Raw genomic sequence first — 13,701 nt, 5'->3', positions numbered from 1 at the left:
CATATGGCAATAGACACTACCATGAAGCAACTCAATGAAACTTTATATTTCACCAGATCATATTGGAAGCTTAAATTTCTAACAGTAGACACACAGACAATCCAGAGTGTGGTCTCCTCCCCATTCCCAAATTCTACTGTGGTACAAATCTCACTGTGGTACTGAGTTATATCTCTGAGAACCATGAACTTGGGAATGCTGAGACTCCTCAGGTGAATCCAGATGTATATAGGAATACATGCAACTAAATTGAGCCTCAGTCTATATGAACCATAACAAGAATCAAGGGACTCCACTTGGACATAGAAATCAACACTTAGATGTTTCAAGTACATAGCTGAGCACCACCTAAAAATATCAGGATCAGGAATTCAATCCATATCTCAGGACAAACCCTTCATCTATATAGACAGAGATTATACTTTATTCCTAGAACTATTCTTTGCATTGTAAGTAAAAATCACATGAGACCCAACTGGTAAGCATGAGAGTAAAATAGAGAAAAACTCTGGTGAAGGGAAGAAAAGCAAATTGAGTTATTTCTTAAGTTGTAGTTTTAGTGTTTCAAAGACAAAGAGCTTGTATAGCCAGCTTCTCATAACATACTGCCAAGAAATGCTGACTGTACAGCTGGACTGATCCAGATTGACATCAGTGGAAGGAGAGTCCAATAGAAGCTTTCAAGAAACAAGATATTCTTGGCACTAAAACTAAAAATATGACTAGTTATACCAGCTCTGATATAAAGATGACAGGTGTTCCTCACATTTTTAAAGGCATTATCAGTTGAAAGCAGTCCAAATGGTGATGAGCAAAAAGAAGAGCACCTGCTTTTCACTCATAAACACATACTGTTCAAAGAGAGGAGATCCTGGATAAAGACACGTGTGTGCTTCTGTAATAACTGCCTGTTAAAGAAATGTCTGGGAAAAGAATATAAAGAACAGTCAGAATTACATTGCTTCATTAAAAAAGAGAGTTTTGTTATGAGTATATATTAGGAGGATAATTTCTTGTGCCATATTTACTCAAAAAGAGCTGTTTTTACAAGTCTTCCTTCTTCAGTCCAGCTGCTCCTACTACTTTGTTATTCATCAAGGTTTGATTTGTAAGAAGCTATTTTTAAACTGAAAAATCTGTTAGTGACAGAAAAAAATAATGTTACGAATCATGGAAATTAAGTACTTTGACATTATAGTGAATTTGTTCCTTTCTTGAGTACTGGTCTAACTGCATCTGACAAACTTAAACCTTAAAGTAGAAACCACAATAAAAATCCAGTGAGAAGATTAATATGTGGACCATTTATTGCAAAAGTTGTCTAATATTTTTACATTTTTTTGCAAAACTTTCTAACAATTAATTATGTGATTCCTATTTAGTGTTCTGTTGACTACTCAGGCAAATATATACCAAACCATATAAACAGTATCTTAGGTAAAAAAAAAATATTGCTCTTCACAGCTGAATTCATGCACAGTGATTATTTTTGCTCTCAAACTTAAGAGTTGACATATGGTGATTAAAGCAAATGTAAAAAAATATGTACTGAATTATGCATTATGTCTTAAAATATTACCTGAATTTCAATAAAAAACATATTAAAAATATAAGAAAAAGTATAATTTAAAAGAGTCAGATATAAAATATAATCCATTCTGCTATGGTAGAACAAAAAGATGTTTTTAGTACTTGTCATGTTTTCAACTTTCAATTAACTTGCCAAGAAAATGACAAAGAGGTGATTTCTGAAACAGTAAAATAAAAATTCACACAACAAATCTTTCTGAAAACTTGTTCCCAGTCTGAAAATGGTCAAATCTATTCTATGTGGTAACACAAGGAAATGACAGTTCATGCATTATACAAATACAGATAGAGTGGAAATGATTTTACCCCAGAAGAGAAAAAAAATCCTAGAATAGGATCAGGCAAGTATAGGGAAGAATAAGAAATGAAATATCGCATTTTCATAAATGCAAAATTCTTTTATTTTTTTTCTTAGAAAAATGTACACAGGTAATAAAAAGAAGACTTTACAGAACTCTTCTGTTTTAGAATTGTAATATTCAGGTCTTTGGCTACTTAAGTACTTCTTGTCTCCTTATCATAATATAACATCAAACAAACACTATGCTATTCTACTAGGAGGTGGTTTTTTTGGTTTTGTTTTTGTGGGGCTTTTTTTGTTTGTTTGGGGTTTTTTTGTTTGTTTTTCTTTGTTTTTTATTTGATTGATCACAAAGAATCATAGAATATTTTGGGTTGGAAACAGTCTTTAAATCTTATCAAGTCCAACCTCCCTACCATGGGCAGGGACATTTTCACAAGACCAGTTTGATCAAAGCCTCATCCAGCCTGACCTTGAGGATTTCCTGTGATGGGACATCCACAGCTTCTCTGAATAATCTGTTCCTGTGTCTCACTAGATCTAATATAAATCTAAAGTTTTCAAGTGGTGGTTTTAAACCACTACTCTTTGTTTTTTATTACAGGCATTGGAGAAACCCATCTCTCCTTCTCATAAGTCCCCTTTAAGTATTGAAGGACTACAATAAGGCCTCTCCAGAGCACATTTCTCTACAAGATGGACAACCCCAACTCTCTGAACCTTATTTCACAGTAAAAGTGTTCCAGTCCTCTGACAATTTTTGTGCCATCCTTTGGACTAATTCAACAGATCCATGTTTTTTTTGTGCTTGGGATCCCAGAACTGAATGCTGTGTTTCAGGTAATATATTAAAAGTGTGGAGCAGAAAGAGAGAAATCATCTCCTTCAACCTGTTGGGATCCCTCTGGATGTCATCCAGTCCTGCTGCTCCACTCAGTAGACTGGCATCTGTGAACTGGCTGTGGATGCAGACTCAGTGTCACTAATAAGAGTATTGAACAACATCAGCCCAACAGGGTCTGCTGAAGGACAGCATATGCTAGTAATTCCATGTGGACATTGAGCTGCAGGCTGCCATTCTTTGGACACACCCATCCAACCAACTTCTTATGCATCAAATAGTCCATCTGCAATATCTGTATCTTTTTAAATTAGAAAAAAAAATGATATTATGCCAAAAGCCTTGCAGAATCTGAGAGCCATGGCATCAGTTGCTCCTTCCTTATTCACTGAAGCAGTCAGTCCACCACAGAGGGCTTCCCAATCAGTTAGGAGCAATTTGCTTTTGGAAAAGGTATGTTGGCTGTCTCAAATCAATTCTGTGTCATCCATAGGATATGCCTAGGCATACCTTCCAGGGATATGTGGCATGTCCCATAATCTTACTGAGCGCTAATATGAGGCTGACTAGTCAGTAGTTCCCAGGATCTTCCTTTTCACCCTTTTTAAAAAAGGGTGTGCTGTTTCCTTTTTCCCCAGTAATTGGGGATTTCACTTGACTACCATGGTTTATCAAATACAAAGTAGAGAAACTTAGCAACTGCACTTGTCAATCTCCTCAAATCCTGGACATGTCAATAGATGTACTTAATAGATGTACTTCTGTTCAGTCAGCAAAGCTAATCAACCCAGTCACCCCTGAGTGAACCCCCCCCACCCACACACACATATGTATGTGTGTGTGCATTTTTTTTTTTTTTTACTAAAGGCCTTAATCATTCTGTTCTAAATACCTAATGTTTTGTAAAATCCCTATGAAAATAAAAAATTAACTGGTCCATATTTCTATTTCCTGCCTTCACTGTGACCAGAACCATGACCCTATATTCATTAGAATGGTGTGAATACAATCATCACATAGAAAACTTATTCTGCTCCATATACTTTGCATTCATTTATTCCCTAGAGCATGAAGGCATACATGTATGAGTATGTAAGCATGTCTAATACAGCTATAGAGGTTTTTATTAATCATATGAATATTAATTTTACTTCTTTTTAGTTGTTTAGCCTCTAGTAACTTGTAGTAATGATTAACACAAGCTAATTAAAAGGCTATAATATGTGGTAGAAAGTTTAATTTTTTACTTCACAGTTCAATTTATGTCTCTATAATCTTACATTATACCTTAATAGGGAGAGAGAAGTTTTGGATTGCCATACAGTAACTTATACCATCCATTATTCAATATGTCTCCTTAAGGCACTCTTTGATGTTGTGCACTCTTGCATAAATAAGATCATTGTTTTCACACTAATTTTTCTCTTGCCCTAATAGTTTTATTTTTAAAAATTGCGGATAAAATTAAAATTATATGTTTTAACTGTCTGACTTAAATGAAATCTAGTATTTCAACTAAGGAATCATTACAATTTTATAGAAATTAACCAAACTGATACCTTCCTTTTATCCCTATATCAATCTACATTTGTACTAATGCATTTTGACAAAATATTCATTCTGTCAGCTCCAGCTCTCAAACAGGCTGAAGTGTAGGACAAAGTGTGTGTGATTGACTCACATTGTCAGCATTAAAGATGTTCTCTTGTGTTATTCTCTTTGACACTTTCCCCATAACATCCTTCTCTATAAATTGGAAAGAGACAGATTTGACTGTTAGACAGATTAGAAAGTGGTTGGAAGGTCATATCCAGAGGGGTAGCAGTCAGCAGCTCAGAGTCCTGATGCCCAGCAATGGAAAGTGGTGCCACTCAGGGCTCTGTATTGGGATTAATGTTATTTGATATCTTCACTAATGACACAGAAAAAAGAACTTGGTGCACCATCAGCAAATTTACAGATGAGTCCAAGCTGAGGTGTCACCTGAAGAATGCAATGCCATCCAGAGGGATCTGGACAAGCTCAGGAAGTGAGCCCATGGGAAGCTCATGAAGCTTAACAAGACCAAGTGCAAGGTGCTGCACCTGGCTTGGGACAATCCTCAGCATCAATACAGGCTGGTATATAAACATATTGATACCAGCCCTGCCAAGACAGACTTTGTCAGATTCTGGTTGATGAGAGGCTGAACATTACCCTTTAATATATGCTGGTAGCTCAGAAAGACAATAATTTCCTGGGCAGCAGCATAAAAAGGCTTGTCCAGCAGGTTGAGGGAGGGGATTCTGCCCCATGTTCTGCTCTTGTGAGATCCTACCTTGAGTACTGTGTACAGTTCCTCAGTCCCCAGCATGAGAAGGACATTGTCCTATTGCAGTGAGCCCAGAAGAGGCTCACCAAGATGATTAAACAAATAGGACATCTCTCCTGTGAGGAAAGGCTGGGAGAATTCATTTTGTTCAAACTGGAAAAGAGAAGGCTTTGATGTGACCTAATTGCAGTCTTTCAGCACCTTTAGGGAGCCTGAAAGAAAGATGGAGAGAGACTATTTACAAGACACATAATGATGGAATAAGGGAAAATGGCTTCAAACTGAAAGAGGCTAGGTTTAGATTAGATACTAGGAAAATTCTTCACTGTGAGAGTGATGAGGTACTGAAATATGTTACCCAGAGCAGTTTTGTTCAGGGCAGGGCTGGATGGGGTTCTGAGCAACCTGGTCTAGTGAAAAGTGTCCCTGCCCTTGCCCAGGGGGCAAGGTAACCTTTATGGTCCCTTCCAACATAAGCCATTTTATAATACTATAAAATTCATTACCTTCCTTACTCAGAAAAAGAAAAAAAACAACCCACCAACCAAACAACCAACTGAAGATGTTTATGGATTCCAAAACTCCATGTCTTCCATTTCTAAGCTTGTATTTAGAGAAAGTTTGTGATCTTTGCTAGGCTTTGCTCCTGGAACAAAATGATAGCACCAGGCTTCCTTAACTGAACATCAGGAGGGACTTTCTGAAAGTCTGAATTGATTATATTAACTGTTCTCTTTTTCACAGTATTCTCACTGACAAGCAGAAGATTCCAATGTGGAGCTTGTCAGATACTTTTGATTGAATATGCTATTTGGGAGCCAAAACACTTCAAAAACACATATTGCCTTTTCCCCCCCGATCCTTTTCCCATCTTTTCCTACTCCTATGTCCTTGCAAAAAGGCTTGTTTCTTTATTCAAAACAGTCCCTTTCAAAACATAGCTACAAACATGGATTTTTTTTTTTTTTTTTTTTTTTTTTTTTTTTTTTTTTTTTTTTTTTTTTTTGTGAAATAAAGGGGTTTTTCTTCTCCCAGACAATATATCTAGTAGATGACAGAGATAATGGGGTTTATTTATTTATTTTCTTTGCTGAAAATCCATATTTTTTCCCGGTCATCCTTTACCTTTTCCACAGTATAGCTGGTGGCATTCTTTGTTTTTCTTTCCATTTATGAAGGCATTATTCCAAGGCTGTGTATAAGCTGAGCCTTGGACACTGTTGCCACACCAATGCTCTTTCCCAGCAGTAATTCTTTCATATCTGAGACAACTTTCTCCAGTCATAGCAGAGTTTTAACCTATCCAGTGTTTTTTATCAAACTGAAACACACATCTCTATGGAATTTTGAATTCCATTCTAATTATGAAAGGATTTTTTTTTTCCTTGTCTTTACCTGTCTTATGATAGATCATAATACAAAGTAAAAAAAGTTGTCTTTAAAAGATGACTTCTATTAATTTTGTAGCCATGACAAGAACTCTGTCTTTTCTCCTGTGAGTTTAGAAAAGAGATGGGCTGAGGAATGAACCAGCAATATTAATACTCAAACATGAATGGGTGTAGAAGCAGCCTATCAAGAACTACTAAATTTGGCTCCTGAAAAGCTTGACAGCCCACAGTGCACAGCTTGTTTTACTAGCTTACACTAACCTTACCTTACCTACTCACTCATTATGAAACACATAAAAATGTTAAACCTCTTTGCAGTCACCAATTTAGAGAATATAATATGCTTTAATTTTATTTATTTTATCCTCAGTATGTGCATAGTAGGTTGCCTTACAATTTGTTCTGTGTATTCTTATTGAACTATTTTCAGAATATTTTCTTGGTTTGTTCAATCTTAACGAGTAAATTGAAAACTTTTTAATATCTAAAATAGTACAGAAGCAGTATTTTCAAATCATTTGAGTGGAATAAATTTACTTAATTTAGACAGGTAGGAATGGACTTACATAATATATCCTTCAATGTGCGATGAATTACTAAGAAGATATAAAAACTGACTTAATTCTCATGTCTTTTTTTTAATATATATACATATAAGAGTGATTCCAATTATTTAAGTCATGTCTAATCATATTTAATTGTAACTCACAGAGTGAGAAAAAAAAAAATCAGGCTTTTTCATTGTCATTTTCTTTCACTTAAAATCTTTTAAATAACTCCGGGATATTTATACTGTCATTTGGACTTTCATTTGGACCTCATTTGGATGTTTCAAGATTTAAAAAACATATTTAGTATTTATCTCCACTATATCTGTTGAGCTACAGTCCATTATTTTTTCATGCTTTCATTGCTACTTTGTGCTTCCTCTTTTTGGTCAAGCAAATATTTTTGGTACCACTTGCCTAATTTCAAAGTTTTCCAGTGCATCTCAGTGGATTTTTTTTTTAAAGAACTAGTGTTAAACTAATAAAAAATTACTATAAATAATATAAATGAGGTTTATAAATTACTGCTGCAGATGTTCAAACTATTTATAGTAGAAAAAATATGCAAATGTTCAAGGAAAACTTGATTGGATAGATCAGTATCACCACTGAGGATACTGATTTTGGAAGGAAATCAAATGAACATGCACTGAATTATATTTTGATCCAAAGGTTTTTGCATAGCTAAAATAACATTGATATTGATTCACTTCACCATGGTCAGAGAATACCTCTATTTTTTTATTACCTGATGCCAAAGTTTAAGGAAATGATTTGTCTGACTGAGTTGCACCTTTGGAGGGCATGAGTTTCAGAACATGGGGTACTTATTTATGAACAGTATTATAGAATGTACAGAACACCAAAAAAAATTATTGACTTTATGCTTTTATTTTATTTTATTTGTCAGTTTTTAAACACTCAGACTTCTGAGAGTGTTCTGACATTTGTCTGGCAGTAATGAAGACTTGCCTTTCACTCCTTTGAGTTTTACCTGATGATACTGAAGAACTTGCTCAGAACAAAAGAAACCTGTTAGGCAAAGGACTGAGAGATCAATCATTTTTTGGCTCTGCAGAAACCCATACATGCATGGAAGAAACAGCCCAAACTAACAGACAATCCTGTCTCCCTCCCACTGTTTTCATATGCTACTTTGTGTGTCAGGAATGTAGTCTCTTATAAACACTATCTCATTACAAAAAAAAAAAAAAAAAAAAAAAAAAAAAAAAAAAAAAAAAACAGAAATAAAAACAACCCAAACCAACCAACCAAATGAAGAAAAGCAAACCGCAAAAAACCCAAACAAACAAACAAAAAAAAACCAACAATTCATAAACAAACAAAAAACAAACAACCAAAAACCTTAAAAAAAATAAAAAACAAAAACAGGAAATAGAGCTTCTTCTCAATAAAACACTTCCAAATCCAAAATCTTGAGGATACTTTGCTTGTTAAATAAACAGGTTATTTCCACTTTTCTTCAAGGAGATCTTTTTCCTGAACCAGCACGGAGAGGGGCCGCTTGAATCTTCTTTCTGGAGGGACCTGTTAGGAAGTTTCCTCACAAATTTGCCCTAAACCAGGACGCACTTTACTGAGTCAGAAATATTATTATTTTTAAGAAAATGTAGCTTAGAATTCCACAATTATAAAACTAGATTTGTCACTGCTAAAAAGAAAAAGTTAAGTATAGTCACTCAATTTATTGCAGCTTCCAGGAACTGGTTAATAAAATTACATAGTTGAATTGCTGAATTTTTTTCTTAAGTCAGTGCCATATATAGCAATTAATTTATAACAGAACACTTAGTTGGAGTCAAATTTCAACCCAACACTCAAACTACACAGCAGCTGAAACATGGGGAAAAATTTTAAAAATCATTGACATAAGTATGGTACTTAAAAGAGGAGCATAAATTATGGGAAGAAAAAGAAAAATGCTAAATGTTGACAAGAATATTTTACTGTTCTTTGAGTTACATAAACTCTGGTTGTTTCAGTGGCAGCATTTATTTCCTAATGATGTGCACCTGCAGTGTATCACTAGATGCAGATCAATGAATTGGTATGCCAGATTCATTTCATGTCTGTGTCAGGTTTAAGTTAAAGATAAATTGATAAGGGAAGTTCATTCAGGATCACTGCCAAAGACAGCCTTTAAGTGTAATAGAAACCTTATAAAGGTTGGCAAAAACAGCTTTTATGACTTTACTTGCATTGTCAGAATCAAGATAAAAGAAAAATCTGGATGTATGGTTTGAACTTCATGGGTTTCCTGCCTTAAACTTTCTAAAACTCTGGAAGAACTCATCAGTAAATCCAGGCTGGGCAAGCAATTGTCATCCTCAAAATAATATCTCTTTTCTTCCTAGCTACTCAAAAATAACAATTAATGAAAACTTTAACATACAGCTTTTAAAAACCAAATGAAACCCACTGGAATTAATAATTTATTCCCATGTAATTTAGACATCCTATACTCCTAAGATGGTATTGCTTCAATTCCAGTATTAATAAAAGTGCTGAGAGAACTGGCAGAGAATTTTATATAAAGATCTTTCAACTTTTTCCGGTCCCCCACACAGGCCAGGTTGATTGGCACAAAAATGGTGGGGACTATTACTTTCTTGAAAAGAGCTTTGTTTGAAGACCAATACTTATCTAAAATGAGCCTTTATTTTTTATGAGGATCAAAATTATATTCTCTAGAGAAATCCTCACTAAATTAATGTTTAACATAGTATTTTTAACACAGAAACATACAGGGGGCAGGAGACACAGAATATCTAGCATTCATGAAAGCTTCAGAAAATAAGTTTTCTCCTGTTCAGCCTAGAATTTCTGCATAGAAAGGTAGAATTAAAGCATGCCTAAACTGCAAATAGCCCCGTGGAGAATTAGAGGATTGGTCCATGTTGAAGTGTTCTTTATTACTCCAAATAGCCAACAGTCATCATTGTTTGAACCATGAAACTGGCTCAGGCTTTAATGGGGACCTTGTCATTACAAATCCATTGAGTAAGTTTGGTAGATACAGCTACACCCTGTGGTATACTCTGTAATGGTAAATGATTGCTTTCACCAGTTGTGCTGTCTTGGATTCTAGCAAATTTTTCAGTGTTTCTCTGAAATCCTAGGAATTTCTTTGTAGAAGTATTTTTTTTTTTAAATTTAAAATATTGCGTCATGGACATTTTATAAGCTGTGTAGGGAATAAGTGCAGTTGGAAGTGGCAGGAATCAAAAGCTCTCCTATCTATCATATCAGCAACAGAAACAGCTTTTGTAAGTTACCATGGATAAGAAACAAGCAATATAATGAAATGATGTTTCAGCTAAAAAATAATTAACTAAATACATATTAGTGAAGACTAAAATCAATTGCTACTTATTCAGTTAAGCCTCTGAAATATGTTTTGTTCCGTATTTCCCTTCTCTTGATGTCTAATTTTGGGCTCTTAACAAATTTTAGACTATAGACATATCACAATTAAATAAAAGATAGTATTTGATTGGTATTTTAGCACATTATCTGATTACAAAGTTGATTCATATAAGCCAGTAACAGGAAATCAAATACTGAAAGGGTCACAAAAATAGCTATCAAATATAACTCACTTTCACATTGGCTGCTGGGTGAGGAAGAGAGCAATAGAAAACATTGGGAAAAGTCCAGAGGATTTTAAGATATTATTGAAGTAATAGCCTGAGCAAACATAATTTGATTAGACCCATTCACCACAGCTTTAAGAGGGGAAACTCATGCTCAAGCAAATTAAAAGGTCTTCAAAGATGTTATTGTCATGAAGTTCTGAGTGACTTTGAGTGGTGGTAATGGGATATGGGCCTGTTCACCTCGAGGTCACTATTTCAAATTTAGCCAAGGTCAACAGCAACCAAAACTTGTCAGTATCTTATGGCTTAGGAACCTGTGTGAAACAAGCTGAGAAACCTTTGTGTTCTTATTGGACACTAGGTCACATCAAAAAGGCATGGCTTCTAGCAACAGTTCCTCTACAGGTATGTGAGCAACCTACAGCAAGCACTATATGCAAACCAGAAATAAAATTTAAACAAAAATCAAAACCAAACAAACAAACCATCCAAACCAAACCAAACCAAACCAAACCAAACCAAACCAAACCAAACCAGCAAAAAAACCAACTCCCCCCACCAAAAAACAATGGAAAAAGTAGAAAAGGAAAATGCTAAAAAAAAAAAAAATTAAAAAAAAAAAGACACACAGCTAAAATATTGTACTTCTTTCAGTTTGAATATATAAATAATTTACAAAAATAATTTTGCAGAGGGTTAGTCTTAAGGGCATTTGTCATCAAGGCATAATTTATTTCGCTCAAAAAGTAAACAGTTGAAGTGTCAATAAAATGCAACCTGTATGCATGTGAAAGAGAAAAATCTATTTTAAATTTATTGGACAATACAAATTCTACATGTATATGTTAGTAGAAAATTATTAATGAGCTGAGTTTATTTATTTCAAGTTTTGAAAGTACTGATCAAGGACAGCCATCTGAGATGCCAGAAACACAAACCAATGCTGAGAACATGTTTTGCCTAAAGGCTAATTCCTTATATGACTGCATTGGGTACCCCGTACTTGTTTTTTTCTTTTTTAATTACTCACCCATCAGTTCAGTTTAAGATTCTGTCTGCACAGCTTTTATTTATCGTATTATAGTATTTTATCATATTATTCTAAAGATATCTGAATATCTTTTCTTCAAGTAAAAGCATTCTCCCTATAAAATAAAATGGTCACTTCACTTGTCTTACTCCAGACTTCCTGGTCTATAATGACAGGTTGAGCTATGCCTAAGGAACGAGTCTCCTTACTATTTCTGCCCACAGTGACTCTCCCCAAAAGAAATGTCCTGAATCCCAAATGCCAGTAGATACCTTCTGAGGCAGGCATCAACTTACACATTCCACTTGCCATACAGTATTATGCTGAATATTACCTGGCTATAGAAACCTCCTAGCCAACACGTAGTACTGAAGCACTAAATTCATCCACATATGATCACTGAAAAAGTAGAAATGATTTGTACATGTAAGAGCAGGTTTCATGATAAGGATAGCTCAGACAACTTATGTAGGTTAGAAATCACCTAATGATGACTGTATGTCAAATGAGGTGGTTAAAAAATCCAGTTAATAGAAATTTTAGAAAGCTGGAAAATCGAGTAATAGTAGTAAAAAAAAAAAATCCCCTTTTGCTCTAGCTCTTGTTTTAAGTGTCTGAATGATTTAGCTGGTAGATTGCAGCTAATATGATATAGAGTTTAAATTAGCTTTTGAAGTCTGAAACATACGCTCTAAAGATACATTAAAAAAAAACAAAAAAAAAACCCAAAAAAACCCCAAAAAACCCAAAAAAGAACTTATTTTGATTGAACTAATGAGCACATGTGTAACAAATTGAAATATCAAAACTGATTTCTACCTTTTAGTTCTCTTCACAGTTGTTAGTATGGTGTTGTGTTTTGGAATTGTGCTGAGCACAGAGTTGATAATATAGAGTTGTTGTTCTTATTGCTGAGCAGGGCTTACACAGAAGCAAGGCCATTTGTGCTTTTCATGCTGCTGGGCTAGCAAGGAGGCTTAAGGAACATTGAAGGCCAGGAGGAGACACAGCCAGGACAGGTCACCCAAACAGACAAAAGGGATATTACAGACCATGTTGACATCATGCTCAGTGTATAAAGTGGGAGGGGGGAAGAAGGAGCAGGAGGGGAATATTTGGAGTGATGAATCTTTCCAAGTAACTATTACATGTGATAAGGCTCTGACCTCCTGGAAATGGCTGAACATCTTCCTGAGCATGGAAAGTAGTGAATTAAGTCCTTGTTTTCCTTCCATGTGTGTATGGCTTTTGCTCTTTCTATTCAACTATTTTTATCTCAATCTGAGTTTTCTAGCTTCACTCTTCCAGTTCTCTTCCTGACCTTGCTGGTGGGGGTATGAATAAACAGCTTTGTGAGGTTTGGTCACTGGCTGGACAACATGTTGTTTTATATAAAATAAAGCATCCATTATTTTAATGGTTTTAGCTGAAACTTTGTAATGCTTAATATTCTGTTATTCTGTTCTCCCATAAATTCAGTACTCCATGTTATTAATAAACTAAATAGTTCAATTTTTAACATTGCACCTCCTCCCTGGATCCTACTTGTTTATGTATATTATACATGGGTATCGACAAGTGAGGAAAGATAAAATTCAAAAACCTCAAAAGTTAGTAATTGGTGTATTTTATAATGATACAATGAAGAAGCCTTGGAAAGGCATGGATTCATCTACAGCTGGCCATACCATATAAAGGCTAATGTTAAATATCTTTTTGTCATTAAAATTGACATGGTGGTAAATGAAAGAATTTTCTTTTTTGCTATTTATTTATATTTGGCTACATGGTCAATGGAATGTCTGCTTAAAAACAAAGAACCTTTCACTAATGCTTACTTTTTTGCCTCATTTATCTTACATACTATCAACAAGAATCAGCTTTCCCTCTGCAAAGAAAGCCTAAATGCTTATCACCCAGATGATATGCAAGAAAAAGCTCTGAATTTGTGGGCAAACTCTTATCTGTGGCATGCAGAAACACATGAAATATCACAAAAGAAATGCATCAACATTAATGTCAGTGAGAAGGGAAGCAGGACCTGTCACTTTGATTAACAGATCACCTGACAG

The sequence above is a fragment of the Erithacus rubecula genome (genome assembly GCF_903797595.1).
Source record: "Erithacus rubecula genome assembly, chromosome: 1".
NCBI lineage: Eukaryota > Metazoa > Chordata > Aves > Passeriformes > Muscicapidae > Erithacus > Erithacus rubecula.
Note: the sequence above shows the minus strand (reverse complement) of the source record.